General features: G+C 46.2%; 1 long non-coding RNA gene across 2 annotated transcripts; it reads left to right on the top strand.

Moving 5' to 3' along the window:
- Positions 1 to 9,019: 9,019 nt before the first annotated feature.
- On the top strand, positions 9,020 to 18,455 carry LOC134979910 (uncharacterized). Of its 2 annotated transcripts, XR_010190309.1 has the most exons (4): positions 9,020 to 9,106; positions 12,100 to 12,211; positions 16,030 to 16,150; positions 18,140 to 18,455. It is a non-coding gene; the product is annotated as an uncharacterized LOC134979910 (long non-coding RNA). The 2 variants fall into 2 exon arrangements; XR_010190308.1 differs by lacking the exon at positions 16,030 to 16,150 and having other exon boundaries at positions 18,140 to 18,447.
- Positions 18,456 to 19,384: the final 929 nt, after the last annotated feature.

Here is a 19,384-nt window from a genome sequence, read left to right as displayed (position 1 = left end):
AGCTATGTGGCTCTTCTATATATTATACCAAACGTGACCCCCTTACAATATACCAACACTGTGTCAAGTTCAAAATAATACACACGAGCAGTGATCTTGTGCTGTGTTGAATTGTTCAATTTGAGCACAATGCTGAGCCCAAGTTCTGCTGTCTGTTGTATAATATAGAATGCACCATACTGTACTTTGGAAAACAATGAAATCCCAATGAATGCAGGACTCTGGTGGCCAGTGCACCATGGCAGTAACATTCCAAATCCATCCCAGCCAATGTGCAATTAAAAATTCATTCTCTGCTGCCCTGTGTACAATGCAAAGCAGAGTTAGAACTACCATTGGTGCAGCATTGCACTAGGGCCCCTGAGAACTAAGAGGCCCACTGCTGCACAGACCAGCAATGACTTATCTCCTGGTCCCTCTGAAGACCATTTTGAGCAATGTTGGATGAATGGCCCAGTGCATAGAGCAGGGTGGGCCCCACTGGCCCTTACCTTAGGTAGGCAGGGCTGATCTTGTGTGTTCCGGACTGATAGAGGAGTCCTGCACCTATCACAGCCACATACAGCCTCTAATTAACAGACAGCTGTACATTTTTTTTGATTCACTGCTGTCTGTAAATTAACGGCAGCTTACAACTGGTGTAACTGGCACTGTCAGAGTCTGCCAAACTGAGGAAAGCACAAAAGGGTGGGGGTCCCTGTCACAAACAGAGTGGAGGCCGCTATGTTCTCCAAACCACGCAGGACATTGTGCTTATACCCCTGTCACCAACTGCCTCCCCAGTCACTCACTACCTCTCCCTGTCACCCTCTGCCTCCCCCTGCCTTCTGCTGTCACTCTCTTCCTCCCCCTGACTTTTGCTGTCACTGTCTATTTCCCTTGCCTTCCAATGTCACCCTCTGCCTCTCTATGTTAGCCTCTGCCTTACCCTGCCTTCTGCTGTCACCCTCTGCCTTACCCTGCCTTCTGCTGTCACCCTCTGCCTTACCCTGCCTTCTGCTGTCACCCTCTGCCTCCCTCTGCCTTCTGCTGTCACCCTCTGCCTCCCTCTGCCTTCTGCTGTCACCCTCTGCCTCCCCTTGCCTTCTGTTGTCACTCTCTGCCACTCTATGTTAACCTCTGCCTCCCCCTGCCTTCCGTTGTCTTCCTCTGCATAGCCCTGGTCACCCTCTGCCTCCCCTTGTCTTCTGTTGACATCCTCTGCCTCTCTAGTAACGTCTGCCCCGTCCTGTCTTACAATGTCACCCACTGCCTCTCCTTGTCCCACATTGTCATGTGGCATATTGAGAACTTGGGTTAGGGTAGAGGAGGGGGGCCCAAATTATAGTTTTGCACCTGTGGCCACCACTCACAAGTACCGCAACTGATGCAAAGTAGTATCTGCCAGAACCAAGATCCCATGGCTGAAAATATAATATAGAGTTCAGTCTATAATGGACAGTGTACAATACATATTACATTCTCAGTAGTGACAGTAGTACAGTAGTAAAAAAACTGAACAGTGTCATCCAACAGCAGAATAGGCGTATCATATATAGTACTGCTTGTCCTATACTGGCAGTCCATTGGCAGTATTCAGTAGAGGAGAGGAAATCGAGCTGCTATCAGCTATTATAACATGCAGATATGTACTTATTTAACTATCATTCCTGCAGGACATTTGTGTGGTTTTGCGTCACACAAAAACATGTAGTAAGATATCAGAACTCCAAATAAAGTATCACAAATTGTGTTAAGGTGGCACAAGCTAGTAATGTATATGGTTCTATATAACACTAGCTTGTGACACATTAACATGGTTATGACTCCTCCCAAGCTGCTTTTTCTACTGAAACTTGCAGTATGTCCGGACCGAAGGATAGTAAATTGAGGACATACTGTATGTGCAGGCTTATACAATAGCTCAGTGACCTGTGGAAGTGCTCAGGAGCCCAGGTCTTCTACAGGGCCTCTGAGAATGGACATCAGCACGTTTACTGAAGGGAAGCATGGTCACTGGCCAAATTCTGGGAGGAGTTGTCATCCCCCACCAAAAAAAAAAGATGGAAGCAACGTCTTGCACAGGCCTCTGCAGTGCTGCAAGTTGCCCATAGCAGCTATACCAGACCCAAGACAGGCCTCTCCAGTAAGCTTGGGCCCAGGTATTTTGTACCCGCTTCCCCCACCCCTCTTGACACCACCGGTCTTCTACAGGGTCAGCTACAGAGGTGAGGCTAGTGTGCCACTAGGAGGAAGGAGGAACTTTGGAAGGAATGTGCTGTATTCTAATGTATAAGGGAAGCAGCTGCTCAACACCAAACTGCCTCCTCAGACTCTAATTCAGCTTGGCTCTGCTAGAACTTGAAGGACTGTCAACGTCATCACTGACAGACCTGACTTGCTATATTCTCAGGGGTCTTCTAGAAAACCAGGGAAAAAAACTGATATGGAAAAACAGACTTATACTATTTACTTTACCATAAACACAGTATTTAATATTGATAAATCCTTAGGTCATGCTCATGGCAAATTCACTTGAAAATGATGGGAAGACAAATGTACCTTGAAGGGTAACTACACTCTTGAAAATAATTGAACTTTATTACTGTGAAAAATTTTCATTTTCACAAACCACTTGAGTAAGAATGATACTCCCTGCAGTATTAGTTATAACACTGATCAAGGCACTGCTATTATGCACATGGAAGTGAACAGAGACTTCGGTAACTGCTGTTTTAAAGGTAATTATGAAGAACAGCCTAATAGTTTTTCTTTTTCCCCGTTGCATTAGATTGGCCCTGCAGGTTATACTTTAGCTTTGTTATAAATCTTTTCACTGATTTTCCAGCAGTTGTATCAGTTAGCTGATTTTATAAAATTATAGGAAACAAGGGCACTAAGGTGGTCATTCCGAGTTGTTTGTTTGCTAGTAGTTTTTAGCAGCCGTGCAAACGCTAAGCCGCCGCCCTCTGGGAGTGTATCTTAGCTTAGCAGAAGTGCGAACGAAAGGATGGCACAGCGGCTACAAAAAAAGATTGTGCAGTTTTAGAGTAGCTCCAGACCTACTCAGCGCTTGGGATCACTTCAGACCATTCAGTTCCGGATTTGACGTCACAAACACGCCCTGCGTTTTTCCTGGCACGCCTGCATTTTTTCGAACTCGCCTGCATTTTTTCGAACACTCCCTGAAAACGGTCAGTTGACACCCAGAATTGCCCTCTTCCTGTCAATCACTCTGCGGCAGCCAGTGCAACTGAAATGCATCGCTAGACCTTGTGTAAAACTACATCGGCCGTTGTGAAAGTACATCGCGCGTGCGCATTGCGCCGCATGCGCAGAAGTGCCTTTTTTTGCATCATCGCTGCGCAGCGAACATTTTCAGCAAGAAATCAACTCGGAATGACCACCTAATTCAGCTCGAACTGCAACTTAGCAAAAATTGCAAACAATTGATTTTTGCTAAACTGCGCATGTGCAACAACCGCTAATTGTGTGCGTGACTATTCACAGTGTGGTCGCATTCAGGGAAGGATTCAACTGCAATGTGATTGGCCGTAGCGGGTGGCAGCGGCGATGCGGGGCGTGGTCGCAAAAACAAGGGCAGGTACAGAGCATTTTTGGGGTGCTGCATGACATAGCAGCGGTGCAGCTGCATACGCAGCCATGCTGCGTATGCAAGGGGGCATCCGCAAATCCATGGTCAGCATTGCGATCACAAAGATCACAACAATGGGCGGGACTTGGCACACTGGGCGGCCTTGCCCTATGCTGGGACGGCCCCCAGCATACGATCACAGGCAGTAGTACATTCTGCTATTTAGCAGAATCTGCTACTGATACTGAATAGGTTCCATAGTAAAGTGTTCACTGTCTCAGGTGAAAGAAATTCAACCACTATGGGGCTTGTTCAAGTGAACTGAGACAATGGGCTTATTTAATCAAACATTATAATTTAATTTCCCTAATTGCATGACATAGAGCCAATGAGAACATAAAAGTGCTTTGCCTATTTGTAAAAAAGAAATGTAAACAATGTAGAACTTGTGAGTGGTGAGCCCAGGTGCAAAAATAGAATTTGGTGACAGGGAGAGGCAGAGGGCAACAGCGTAAAGCAGGGGCAGATAGGGGGTGACAATGGAAGGCAAGGGGAGGCAGAGTGTGACAGCAGAATGCTGGTGGCGGCACAAGAGGACAGGGAGAGGCAAAGGGTGACAGCTGAATGCAGGGGGAGGCAGTGGGTGACAGGGAGAGACAGTGGGTGACACTCTGCAGAGGGTGGCAGGGAGAGGTAGTGAGTGACGGGTACAAACACAATGTCCTGCATGATGTACAAAAAAGGGGTCATGTACCTTGCTGGGGGCAGGAACACAGAGTCCTCTGTTCTGTCTGTGACAGGGGCCTCCGCCCCTTGTGCTATCCTCAAATTGGCATTCACTGCCCTTAATACACAGACATCAGTGAAAAATGTACAGCTGTCTGTTACTTAGAGGTAGTAACTAAGTGGCTGTGATCATCAGCGCTGATAGGTATCAGGACTCCTCTATCAGTCCGGCACACACAAGGTCAGCCCTACCTCCATAAGGTAAGGGGCAGGTCCCTCAGGCAGTGGGGCTCACCCTCCGCACTGGGCATTCATCTGACATTGCTCAAAATGGTCTGCTGGGTGTGTGTGGGGGGAGGGGGGGATAACTCATTGCTGATCTGGGCAGCAGAAGGCCCCTTAGTCCTCAGGGGCCCCAATGCGATGCATCTGCAATGGATGTTCTGCCGCTACCTAAAATCAATATGCTTTGTACAAGAAAAACACAATTTTCCAGCCTCGAGCTTAGATAGAATCAACAATTTTTGAAAAAGTAATGCAATTAGACACCATTGTTGACAGCTATATAACTATTACCGTATATCATAAACACTCTTGCCAGCCACACAACCAGGCTCCATCCATACACAAATTATTATTATTATTATTATTATTATTATTATTATTATTATTATTATTATTATTATTATTACTGCATACATGGCATTGCAAAGGAACCACTTGACTGCTTATAAGCAGGCAAAAAGTGTGATGACTCTTGGTCAATAGGTACCTTTAATGAGTGTGCATGGCACATGGGTCAAGCCCCCCCCTGCCACCCCCAATTTGCTATCAAAAGCATCATTTTTCTGCCTTGGAAAGATGGTACTGACACAGAAGATAGCATAGACACGTGTCCATGCTCCTGAGCACCTGTCATGTTTCTGAAGCCTGGAAAGATGACGTCACTGGCAACAGGGATGCTGGGGGTGGGGGGGGGGGGAGGCTGCATCTTTGGATTCACCACCATTCTCAATATTATATAATCGGTGGCTGGCCATCTATGGTGAAAACTTCCTCAGCCTCGAACCATCGATGGCTGCAAAACAATCTATGGTTGATGGCCAGCCCTCAATAAGCCTCTCTTGTACACATCATCAGAGCAATGCTCACATTGCTGAGCCGCCAGGAATCTCTAGGTTTTGCAGCCTCAGCAGAAGATGATGGGTGGAATTCCAGTCAGGGCCAGCAACAGAAATCTTGGGGCCCAGTACAGTGATATCTCTGGGGCCCCCCATAGATTTTATATAAATATATATATATATATATATATATACATACAGTATATATATATATATATATATATATATATATATATATCTCCTATATAATAGCCCAGATCTGTGATTTTGTGATTCATTTGCTAATGCTGGGCGGAGTCACAACAATGGGCGGAGTTAGTCAAATGAGTCACAGATCTGGCCAAATCTATAGGACACTAGGAGCAGCTGCAGAAACAGATAGTATGGACATGGCACAGGCAGGGGTGCATACCTCCCAGCTTTCTTCATAAGCTTTCTTCAGGCAGAAGGAGGGATACACACACACACACACACACACACACACACACACACACAGCAAAAAGGGGGCGTGGCTTCACGGGAGGGCCCCCGTTTTCGTCAGTGAGGGGGCATGCCCAGTGCTCTGTGAGCTGCTGGCATGCCCCCAGGGGCTGATTATGAGTCCGGGGGGCACAGGGTACTTGAGACAGGGGAGCCCTATCTCATTGCTGTGCCTGCTGTGGGGCTGGGGGCGTGGCCTAATCGCGCCCGTGTGGCCACGCCCCCTTATGCAAATTCCGGGACTTTTTTTTTTTTATGGAATTTTGGCCCCTCAACTAGGGCTAAATCCAGAGGAGGTGGTCGCTCCCCCTACACACCCGCACAGGCAGAAGAAAGCAGGGAGACTGCTGCCTCCCTGCAACACCACAGACCTGCCAATACGCAGCAGCGTGTGCTGACTGTAGCACAATGCTGCCGTTGTTGCTGGGGGAGCTTCTGAGCTGGGACAGAGCTACTCGAGCCGGGGGGACCCCTAAAACTGTAGGGCCAACGGTACGTACCGCCTGCCCCCCTCCCCCCCTTAATCCGGCTCTGCTGCTGGAACCCCCCCTTAATCTGTACCCCCTGATGCCCCCTCTCCCTCTGTCTCCACTATTCACCGCTGCTCTGCTAAGCAGAACAGCGAGTACAGGAGCTTTCCAACTGCCCCCTCCCCCACCGCAGGACACTGCGACCCGCGGGTGGGACAGCGGGACAGACCCCAAAAAATGGGACTGTCCCGCGAAAATTGGGACATTTGGGAGGTATGGGGGTGTGTGAGGGGGTATGCCATACTTGACCCCCACATCAGCATACTCAGCAGGGTCTCTCTGGCGGGGAGGAGCGTCACTTTCTGGCACACTCCACGCTTCTTAGCTGTAGTTTTGTGGGTCACCAGCCGCTGTGCACTTTTCGTACTGCCTCTGTTATCTCCAGCCCCGACAACCCCACCGCTAGCTGCAGCGCTGCCACCCGCAGTGAGGTGCGCCCAGCTCATTCACACACTTTAGCTGGCGGGTAGTGCTGCAGAAGTCCCCCTCCTCCCTCCAGCAGCAGCGTCTCCTGGGAGCTAACCAGTCACTCCCAGTCTCCCCTTACCATAGTGCCCAGCAGCTGTGAGGTCCGTGCCACGTACATGCTATGACCCCCTCCTCCCTCCAGCCGCAGCATCTCCTGGGGGCTAACCAGTCACTCCCAGTCTCACCTTACCACAGTGCCCGACAGCTGCGCGAGGTCTGCGGTGTGTGACTGAGGAGGGGGGGAGTGATGCGGACGGGCAGAGGAAGCAGGACTACAGCCTAAGAGAGTCAGCTATGCCAAGTCTCCACCAGCAGCAGATCCCAACAGGTTGGAGTGGAACAGCAGCAGCCAGCAGCAGGGACTCCGGTAAGACACATCTGTCTGTCACCACTGTTCTGTCCCTAATACCAATCTCTCCCGTGCCCTGTGTTCTGTCATGTCCCTGTCACCCCTGGCCTTGACCTGCCACCCTTATCCTGGCCCTTTCACCCTTATCCTGGCCCTTTCACCCTTATCCTGGCCCTGTCACCCTTATGCTGGCTCTGCTACCCCTATCCTGGCCCTGTCACCCCTGTGCTTGCCCTGTCAACCCTATACTGGCCCTGTCACCCCTGTCCTGGTCCTGCCGCCCCTACACTGACCCTGTCACCCCTATCCTGTCCCTGTCATATCTGTCCTGGCCCCGTCGCCCATGTCCTGGCCCCGTCACCCCTGTCCTGGCCCCGTCACCCCTGTTCTGACCCTGTCACCCCTGTTCTGACCCTGTCACCCCTGTCCTGGCCCAGTCAACCCTGTTCTGACCCTGTCACCCCTGTCCTGGCCCTGTTACTGCATACCCTCCAACTACCTTTTTGACAGGTACAGTACCCGCAGCACCTCCAGACCTCTCCCCAATGCACCACACCTCCGCACCTTCCCCTCCACCACATGCGGCACTCCACCCCTCCCCCACATGCTGTGCCTCCAGACCCCCTACACCACCCGCGGCTCCCACTCCTCCGCCCCTTCACCACCCCCAGCAATCTCCAGGCCCCCTCCACCATTCACCCCCCTTATATGTCTCCCCCACACCTGCCCCCCTCCACCCGCAGCATCTGCAGACACCCTCCTCCATCCACGGTCCCCCCCTCACCCACCCCTCCCCCACCAATGGCACCCCCGCACCTGCCCCTCCACCACTTGCAGCACCTCCGGACCTCCTTCCCCATCCGCCGCAACACCCGTACCTGCCCCTCCCCTACCCATGGCGCCTGCGGACCCCTACCCCACCAGCGGCACTCCCGCCCCTTCCCATCCCACAGCACCTCCGGAACCCTTCACCCATCTGCAACATCCCCACACCTGCCCCTCCCCCACCCATGGCACCCCTGCCCCTCCCCCACCTGCAGTGCCTCCGGACCCCTCCCCCATCTGCATCCCCCACTCCTCTGCCCCTCCCCCACCCGCAGCACCTCCCAACCCTTCCCCATCCGGGCCCCACCCCCACTTCCGCCCCCCCTCCATCCGCAGCATCTACAGACACCATCCGCAGTACCCCCCGCACCCGCTACATTCTGTACATTGTGGCCTGCAGGTGCTGTTCACGCCGTCGCAAGGGGCTGCGCCTCCTTCACCATCGCACACCCTTTCATTGTGCAATATTTAACCACTAACAAAGGAATGCAGGTGATACTCCATATAACACAAATATTGAACCCCAGAAAGGCATGCAAGGGTTAAGGGGGCGTAGCCCCTTGCGACGGTGTGAAGAGCGCCCGTAGGGCGCTATGAAGCACCTAGTATATATATATATATATACAAGTGCAACAGAATATATATATATATATATATATATATATATATATATATATACCAAGCAAAAATCCGGCACTCAGACTGTGTCCTGATAACTTGCCAGGTGCCCTCCGTATTAGGCTGAACAGCATACAGCTCTATATAGCAACAATGTCCGGCGGCACTCTTTGATTTGTTTATTTGTTCAAAGTCTTAGTCATTCTGCGTATACACATATATATGCAGTCGGTTTTGTATTTTTGCATGTAGGCGCTATGATGGCAAAGTGCTGTGTGTTATATTGTATTGTTGATTGGGTTGCTAAGCAACACTGTTTGTGAGACTACCTGACGTCATTGTGCTGCACTTTGAGAGGGGAGGAGAAGGCGGGACATGACACCGGACATAGCTCTTCACTGGTGCTATTTATAGGGTAGGTGTTTGTAAACTGTTATATGCCACATCTTGATAAAAGTGCTCAGGCACTGAAACGTTGATTTACTCAATACATGTGTTGGTGATTCCTTCTGCATAAGAAGTCCAGAGTGCCACCGGACATTGTTGCTATAGATATATATACTGCTCAAAAAAATAAAGGGAACACTGAAATAACACATCCTAGATCTGAATGAATGAAATATTCTTATTAAATACTTTGCTCTTTACATAGTTGAATGTGCTGACAACAAAATCACACAAAAAATATCAATGGAAATCAGATTTATTAACCCATGGAGGTCTGGATTTGAAGTCACACTCAAAATTAAAGTGGAAAAACACATTACAGGCTGATCCAACTTTGATGTAATGTCCTTAAAACAAGTCAAAATGAGGCTCAGTAGTGTGTGTGGCCTCCACGTGCCTGTATGACCTCCATACAACCCACACAAGTGGCTCAGGTAGTGCAGCTCATCCAGGATGGCACATCAATGCGAGCTGTGGCAAGAAGGTTTGCTGTGTCTGTCAGCGTAGTGTCCAGAGCATGGAGGCACTACCTGGAGACAGGCCAGTACATCAGGAGACATCAGATCTAGGATGTGTTATTTTAGGGTTCCCTTTATTTTTTTGAGCAGTGTGTATATATATATATATATATATATATATATATATATACACACACATACATACATATAATTTATGTATATCTCACCTTCCTCCCCCCACAAACTGTCTGTCTCTCCCCAAAGGCTCCAAGCTGTATTTCTAGCTCCCTTACCCTATCCCAAAGCCTTGTATCTCCTCACCAATCCACTCTTACCACGGGGAGAGACTCACCTGCGCTGCACTCCCCCGAACACCACACAGCAGGTACCATGCAACCTTCTCACCCCATCAGAAAAGGCCGACGCAGGGCATGGGAATCCTGGCCAGTGGAGCTACTGCCATGTCTCATAACTGCCTACAACAAGGCTGGACCGGGAATAGCGGGTGCACACTCACGCCGCACAGTCACTGTGTGTGAGAGACTCCTGTCACTCTGAGGCTGCGCCCACACCTCCTGCAGCTCACTACCAGATTTGGACAAGGCAGCTCACATCCTCTGATACTTAAGGCCCGGTACAGGTGTCCCCTTTGATCCCCCCTGTCGCTAGCCCTGATTCCAGTACAGTAGGCTCTTTCCTCAATTTAATTTCACTGGTTACAGATCTGGAACAAGAAGAGGTGGGAGGCTGCAGAGGTGATATTATTTGTGTCAAAGTATGACACAGAGGCATGAAACAAGCACCAATAAAAGTATCGGGCAATAAAAGTGCCAGTAAAATGTAAGTTCTCCTAGGGACCCTGCAGTAATGATTGCCCACAAATGGGGAAGTTTGTTATTTTAACTCTATGGGGTGTATTCAATTATAGACGTCAGTTTCCGACTTTTTTAGGTTGAATTGTGATTAGACCTATTCAATGGGGCTGCCGTTTTTCCGACAGGTCGGCAATCCCAACTTGTCGGAAAATACGTGGATCGGCGGTTTTAGCCCCGTTTCTGACAATGTCAATTTGACTTTAAAAAAAGTCGGATTGGCATTGTCGGTAATGGACAAAATCAGTTGGATTTGGCCGCTAATTGAATAGTGAACTGTCCGACAGCAATTGAATACACCCCTATATATCCATCCACATCTGAAATTGAGGCATAAATGCTTCTTTTGCACTGCAGATGTTTTGGGCTTCATAAATAACCTTAGGAGAAGTCAACTTCCTATTGAGTAACTTCTTTATGTTCAGTTCCAATGTATTTACAGAGAAGCAATGTCTCCGGCTTTGCTTGTACTGTATGGCAGAGATTTTCAACCTTTTACAACTTGCGGCACACGGAACAAGATTTAAATATAGCCAAGGCACACTCAAATATAATGGTGATGCATGGTGCAGTTGCGTATCCTAGGATGTCATGTCGCAGCTTCTCCATAGCTAATGCCTGAGCTACATCTAAGAAAGCCAGAAGAGCCCAACACTGCCTGGGCCCAAAATTAGAACTGGCTCTGCAACCACTCAACCCACCAGTATTGATCGTTCCAGGGCCTCAGTAGCGGCAAAACACTGACGGGCCTGGTTGTGCTTCTATGGCGGCACATCTGGAGACTGCTCAGGGCACACTAGTGTGCCACGGCACAGTGGCTGAAAAACACTGCTGTATGGTATGTGACACGCCTACTGTCCATTTGCTGCGTTCCACCAAAGTGTTATACAGTAATAGCTGGGGCCACAGAAAATTGCAAGGTTGCCATGGACACAATAATGGTAAGACAGAATTGAAATATATAGCCACAAGGTCTGAAATATAATACATCAGATCAGAAAAAAAAAAGGGAAAATTAAAACCCTTATTTAAAAAAAAAAGGCATTTCTCAAACTGAAGCAGAACAGTAAAAATCAGAATATAAAAGGAAATAGACTCACGTGGAAGACCTCAAGGGCACAAAAGGAGAATATTAGAAAAGAGAAATTAAACGGAGAAAATGGTGAATATATGCAGAAAACGCAATGAACCAAACCAAATGTCCTCCAGCAAAGGTAATCTCCTTATAGAGAACTCTTTCTAGGATGAATTATTTTTATGCATGTTTTTCATCTGTACAAATGAGAGGAGAGAAATTGCACTGACAGTGGAGTATTAGCATTGTGATGGCTTTGGATCTCAAGCATACTGTTTTAAGCCATTTTAAAACAAATATTATATTTATGGGCTCTTTAGAGAACAATAGAATGGAAAGGAAAAATTCTATCTTGCGGTAATAAAAGGTTTAATCTAACATAGCTGGTAAATGTTATGGCTTTAAGGATCTACCAGGGCAGTTTCTGATAGTCATTTAAATCAATGTATACAGGATTACAAAGGTTACATATGAGATGACTGACAAATATGTTTTTCAAATGGGATTCTAATGGCTTCAAATGTACCATGTTCCTTACTATGCAACTGTCTTCTAGATGCCGCCATCAATACTACGGAAGCAGACAGTAGATAAGGGGGATGAAAGCAGCCATCAGAAATCAGGAAGACGGGTGCACTTTAGAGAACCAGAGGCATCCTATATGCATGGTAGGTAATCAGCAACAAAAGGCATTTTTATGGGGGATTTCAGGTCTTTGTTTCTTATTGCCTCAGGTCTTGTGCCCACAGGCCCTAAATAATTCTGCTTGTTATCTGTTACATTTTTTAAAGCTGAGCAGAGGCAACAGAAGCTCACATACTGGTCCCATAGAGGTGCTGGCACAGGTCACATGTCGAGTATAAGTGAAACATGCTTTACTTCCCCCTCCTCTGCTGTGACATGGGCTTAGCTAAGACAGCCATGTGCTCTGCACCTGTGTTTCCCAAAGAGATCAATGATCTCTCTGAGTCTCTTGTTTTTCCTTTGTTCAGCTGTCAAAAATGGAATGGGGCCGAGTGATGGTCGTGGTTGGATAACAGAATAAATGTGCACAGACTGTTAAAAAAATGTAACTGCTATACATACACTTGGGATCAGGGAATGGCTTTGTGGAGTCTACTGTAACTCCATTATGACCTATTAAACACAGCAGCATTCATCTATTTCTAAAACCTCTCCCTGTCATTTTAAATAAGTCTCCGGCAGTTGTAACACTTAAGTGACCATCTCAGGCACTGATTTCACTAACTGAACATCATATAAAATATAACAAATAACCCATATTGTACATATCTGTGTGATTATATATATATATATATATATATATATATAATCACAATGGACAGAGGCGGCACTCTCAGGACTTGCAGTGATGGTAATAGTAAAGAAAAAACAGCTACATCAAAGCTCTGTAGATTAACGTTTCGATTTATCACAAAACCGTCATCAGAATCACATAACCTGTAATACAAACAAGACATACTTACATAACATCGTATCCCCCCGTCAGGAAGCCGCCAGCGCCGCGCCGTCTCCCGAGTCAATGACGTCACACATGCGACGCGCGCCCTCCGGCGCGCTCAGGTGACCACCCGGCGTCATGGCAACCTAACACACCAAAATACACAACAGTGAGAAATAAATAAAAACAACAGCAGCAGAGTATACTGACATGGTTAGGAGTTTAAACAACCATCCTATATTCATAATCCCTACACCAATGCTGAACAAACTGTAAATAAACTGATAAGCTATAGCTGATAAAGAAAAAGCATACTAGAGATCGGACCCAAATAAAAGAAAAAACAGCTATGTTACAAAAAGCAGCTTAAAGGTAACATCTCATTTAAGCCGCGAGGAGAGACTGTGTCCAGACGGTGAATCCAACGTGATTCTCTCTGCAGCAATGCCCTGTGTCTGTCACCCCCCCGCATTCTCTTGGGTGCTTGATCTATAATTTTGTAGCGTAAGGTACTAAGCCCGTGATTGAGTGCCTTAAAGTGCCGAGCCACTGGCTGACTGTGTGTGCCCGTGTGCTCCAATGCCTGTCTAATTGCGGACCTATGTAGGGCCATCCGTTCCTTAAATTGCCTTGTGGTCTTCCCCACATAGAGGAGACCACAAGGGCAACGTATAATGTAAATGACAAATGTGCTGGAGCACGTCAACACCTGTCGGATGGCACACCTCACTCCCGTCTGCGGATGCGGAAAAGAACTCCCCGTCTCCATGTAGCTGCAAGTGGTGCACCCAGTGCACCTATAGCAGCCTGGTTTTCTGGTCATAAAATTGGTAGGGATCCTATCTTGAAATGAAGAAATGTCGTTCTTAACCAACCAATCCTTAAGGTTGCGATCCCTAGCAAAGCTCGGCATCATAGTGACATTACGGAGACACGGCAAGTCCTTATCCGCAGTCACTATAGGCCACAATCTTTTGGCACATTTTGCAATCTCCCCGCTAGATGAATGAAATCGCTGGACAAATGGGACGACCTCTCCGCCCCCCTTCTTTTTGGGACTCTGTCCTAATGTCTTAGCCCTGGGAATCTTGAGCACCCTTTGTTTGGCCTCAATCAAGGCATCGTATTTATACCCCTAACCAAAAATTGACGTACCATGAGGTCTATCTCCCTCTCAGTTTCAACAGGATCATCGGAGATCCGATGAACTCTCAGAAACTGAGAGTAAGGTAGCCCCATCTTGGTCGCATTGGGATGCTGGCTGGCAAAATGCAGCAAGGTGTTTCTGTCAGTGCTTTTTTTGTACAATCCTGTATGGATATTACCCTCACGTAGGGAAATGCAAACATCAAGGTAATTGACGCAGACCTCACTAATCTCATATGTATACCTAATCGCGGTGTCGCCGGAGTTGACCCGTACCATTAGGTCAATGAAGTCCTGCTTGGGACCCGTCCAGATAAGCAGCAAGTCATCTATATACCTCACGAAAAAACGAATATTTACTGCAACAACTGGATCTGCAAGAAAGGTATCACGTTCTAGGTCGAACATATAGCAGTTGGCGAACGCGGGGGCCACGCATGACCCCATCGCGCATCCCTGCCGCTGTATGTACCACCCCTTGTCAAACAAAAAATAGTTACGTTTTAATGTCAATTCTAACAGTACTAGAAAAAAAGATACATCAGGTCCATTATATGTCGGACTAGTGGACAGCAGTCTCCTAACTGCTTCTAACCCTTCTTGGTGGGGTATATTCGTATACAGGCTTACTATGTCCATCGTACATAGGAAGCTGCCCACTGGCACTTCTTTTATTGCCTGTAGTTTCAAGATAAGAGCAGTAGTGTCCTTCAAGTAGGTGGACTGAACCTGGATAACGGGTTGAAGAAAGTTATCTAAATATTTGGAAACTTTGTAAAAGATTGAATCCCTGGCGGCGATGATCGGCCGGCCTGGCGGCTCCGTCGGGTGCTTGTGCACTTTAGGCAGCGTATATAGTACCGGGGCCACAGGATGTTCCTCAAATAGAGCCATCTGGGTGCTCTTAGTGATGATGCCATCCCTGACCGCTGTTTCCAAAATATTGCCCAGTTCCTGGTTGTAAATCGTGGTCGGATCTGCACTTAATTTAGCATAGACAGCTGTATCCCCCAGCTGCCGGTAGATCTCATTTCTGTACTGTCCCAGATCTTGTACAACAATTCCGCCCCCCTTATCGGCAGGGCGGATTATGATGGACTGGTCCTTACTCAAGGCCTTAAGTGCTTCCATCTCGTCTTTGGATAAATTGGGCCTAAAATGTCCTTCCCGTTTGTCGATCTCCAGCACTTGCTGATCCAGAGTTCTATTAAAGCATTTCAATGAGGTGTTCATACTCAGTGGATCAAACTTGGATTTGCTGCGAATCCCTATGCCAGACTCCATTGATCTAGGTGTGGGCATATTAGAAAAATGTTCTTTGAGTCGGAGCTTACGGTCAAATTTGTAATGGTCAAGTTTCCATTGGAAATTATCAAAACTGCTAGATGGCACAAAAGACAGTCCTTTGTTCAACACCCGTAATTCTGTCTCTGACAGCGTCCGACTGGACAAATTGAACACACACAGTCAGCCAGTGGCTCGGCACTTTAAGGCACTCAATCACGGGCTTAGTACCTTACGCTACAAAATTATAGATCAAGCACCCAAGAGAATGCGGGGGGGTGACAGACACAGGGCATTGCTGCAGAGAGAATCACGTTGGATTCACCGTCTGGACACAGTCTCTCCTCGCGGCTTAAATGAGATGTTACCTTTAAGCTGCTTTTTGTAACATAGCTGTTTTTTCTTTTATTTGGGTCCGATCTCTAGTATGCTTTTTCTTTATCAGCTATAGCTTATCAGTTTATTTACAGTTTGTTCAGCATTGGTGTAGGGATTATGAATATAGGATGGTTGTTTAAACTCCTAACCATGTCAGTATACTCTGCTGCTGTTGTTTTTATTTATTTCTCACTGTTGTGTATTTTGGTGTGTTAGGTTGCCATGACGCCGGGTGGTCACCTGAGCGCGCCGGAGGGCGCGCGTCGCATGTGTGACGTCATTGACTCGGGAGACGGCGCGGCGCTGGCGGCTTCCTGACGGGGGGATACGATGTTATGTAAGTATGTCTTGTTTGTATTACAGGTTATGTGATTCTGATGACGGTTTTGTGATAAATCGAAACGTTAATCTACAGAGCTTTGATGTAGCTGTTTTTTCTTTACTATTACCATCACTGCAAGTCCTGAGAGTGCCGCCTCTGTCCATTGTGATTATCTAGACCCGTGCTAGGGTTCATGCTTGGAGGGCACCTGGGCGCCTTTGTGATTAAGCTGAGTGCCGGTGTATTCGGATAGTATATATATATATATATATATATATATATATATATATATACAGGTTGAGTATCCCTTATCCAAAATGCTTGGGACCAGAGGTATTTTGGATATTGGAATTTTCCGTATTTTGGAATAATTGCATACCATAATGAGAGATCATGGTGATGGGACCCAAGTCTAAGCACAGAATACATTTATGTTTCATATACACCTTATACACACAGCCTGAAGGCCATTTAATACAATATTTTTAATAACTTTGAGTATTAAACAAAGTTTGTGTACATTGAGTCATCAAAAAACAAAGGTTTCACTATCTCACTCTCCCTCAAAAAAGTCCGTATTTCGGAATATTCCGTATTTCGGAATATTTGGATATGGGATACTCATCCTGTATATATATACCTTCCAACTTTGGAACGATTGCATGCAGGAGCTGGCTTAAAAACGGTGGCCTCGGGTGAAGGGGCGGGGCCTTGCAGTGTGACACCTCCCCCTCCCCCCCCCCCCCCTGTTTCATCATTTTGGGAACGTGCCTAGCGCTTCCTGAGCAGCTGGGCAGCCCCCATCTCACCTCACTGCACAATTAGATGCCATGCACATGCGCACGGCATCTCTTCAGTGCCAATTACAGCGGTTGCCACTGCTGCTTGCTGTGTTCATTACTGGCTGTCACAGCAGGTGAGGAATTACCCAGGAAGGAGGGGTCAGCTGCTGCTAAAAGTGCAAGAATTATATATATATGTATATATATATTTATATATATATGTGTGTGTGTAGGTTATATGTGTATGTATATATGTATATGTATGTATGTATATAGTGTCTGTATGTATATATATATATATATATATATATGTGTGTATACTATATATATATATATATATATATATATATGTAGGTCGGCACTAAGAGACTACAAAATAATGTCCCGACAGGGTGCTTTTATTCATTTATCTTTCAGGGATCATCTCCCCTTCCTTCACTATTTTGGATTTTCCGAGTGCCGCCTGTTCTTCCTGCCTGCACATTTGGGGGCACATACCCTGTAGGAGAGCACTTGATCATGTTACCCTGAGGGGATCTTGGAGTGCTGGGGAATATTGTGGATATATATTTTCTATATAAATAAGTATATAATATATATATATACTGTATGTGTATGTATATATGCATATACACACGTGCCTTCCCTATTTCAAATATGGGTGGGGGGGGCTCCTGTCCTTTACTTTGCCAGGGGCGCTCAGACCCCTAGATACACCCCTGCTCAGCTGGACGTATTCAGTCATTGTAGTATCAAACTGAGCAGGTGATGATACCCATGGCTCCTCCTAATTTTCTATCCACCCAAATCGGTGCTGCCAACAACTAAGGGGGACATTTACTAAGCAGTGATAAGAGCGGAGAAGTGAGCCAGTGGAGAAATTCCCCTATCAACCAATCAGCATCTCTGTACCATTTTATAGTATGCAAATTATAGATGTTATTTCAGTGCTGATTGGTTGCCATGGGCAACTTCTCCACTGGCTCACTTCATCACTCTTATCACTGCTTAGTTAATGTACCTCTAAGTCCTATATAAGTGAAAACAGAAATTTAAGAATATAGTTTTTTTCATTTACAATGATGGTTTTACACAATGAGATCAAATTTATGTAGTAAAGCTTGTAACTATTTAATGTTTGATGTTTGTTTTCTTGATCACAAAATAGTAATGATTTTTTGTTTGTTTTGTTTTTTTTCCTCTGTTTTTTTTTACCTTACAGCAAGCCGGCATTGTTCCAGCACTATATTGTCCTTCCTGATAATTGGCATTTGTATTTTAATGATCATGGCGGTGATTTTATATTGTCATCATGTGCAGCTGGGTTTGACTTCATTGAAATCAAGCTTTGTAATCTTCATTCTCCGTCTGAAAAACAATGTAGCAATCTGTTGGAACTTGTTGAAGAGAACCCCATAAAACATGACATAGTCAACAATTTAAAAGAAAAAATAAAACTTCTGTTTAGCTGTAAATTCTTTCATAGTTGAAACAACTGGAAGCAGCGATCATTGCTAAAAATTGGTTATGAAGATTTTTGCAGCTGAAGGAATTAAAGCAAAATAGATTCTCACGCTTGTATTCCAACACAAGAACAATTTGCCCAATTGAGAAGCACTTCAGCATTAATAACTAATACAATAGTAACATTTATAACATCCTTTGAATTCTATCAAAGGAATTTATTTGTGTCGTTGTGATGTAATTGGTTGCTTTTAGAAATAGCTTATGTTCTTCTGTTTAATGTAAAAGTACTGTATACATACTTATGAGACACGTTTCTGTAGTTGTATGATATTTTATAACAGGGTATACTATACATTTGCTAAGTTTTTTCTATGAATACTTCTTTTCTGTTAACTATGAGACTGCAGGATAGTTGGTGAGACTTGCCCTTGTACACTACTGTGAACTTTCTTGAATAATGCAAGACAGCAAATAAGCTTCCTATGAGTGAATTTGCTTCATCTATAAAAAGGAACCATCAAAGTAGAGTATCATTTATAATTACATGTATATTTAAGGTGATATGGTTGTTGTGTCCTGCATTGCCAAGGGAGTGGTAAGTATTATGAGTGGGCACAAGGTGTGCAATGTGGGGCCAGTGACACCAGGTTTCCATGCTTCCCACTCCGCTTTTTGAGAAAGTCGCCTTGCTGGCGAGGAAATACGCTAAAAGTACGGAGTTACTTGCACCTGTCAGTTACACTGTGAAAGTGCCCTCAGCATCCCAGCAGGGAGCTTCACATAGCATTGCTGCTAACGTTGCATGTACTACTGGCCTCAGGCCCTCTACATGCTGCTTGAAGAGGTGGCTGCTCACCTGCAATAAGTATTTAGGATACGGTACATAAGCCCCTGCAGTATTACTGCACTCACTGCACTGCTGGTCCCGGCGAGCCATAAAGGGCCAGATATATACTGTAACAGGACAGAGGATTACCATCTCCATTATCTATGGAGTGAG

The sequence above is a fragment of the Pseudophryne corroboree genome, chromosome 12 (genome assembly GCF_028390025.1).
Source record: "Pseudophryne corroboree isolate aPseCor3 chromosome 12, aPseCor3.hap2, whole genome shotgun sequence".
In the NCBI taxonomy this organism is placed as follows: domain Eukaryota; kingdom Metazoa; phylum Chordata; class Amphibia; order Anura; family Myobatrachidae; genus Pseudophryne; species Pseudophryne corroboree.
The sequence above is the reverse complement of the archived record's forward strand: the minus strand, read 5'-3'. Positions and strand labels throughout refer to the sequence as shown.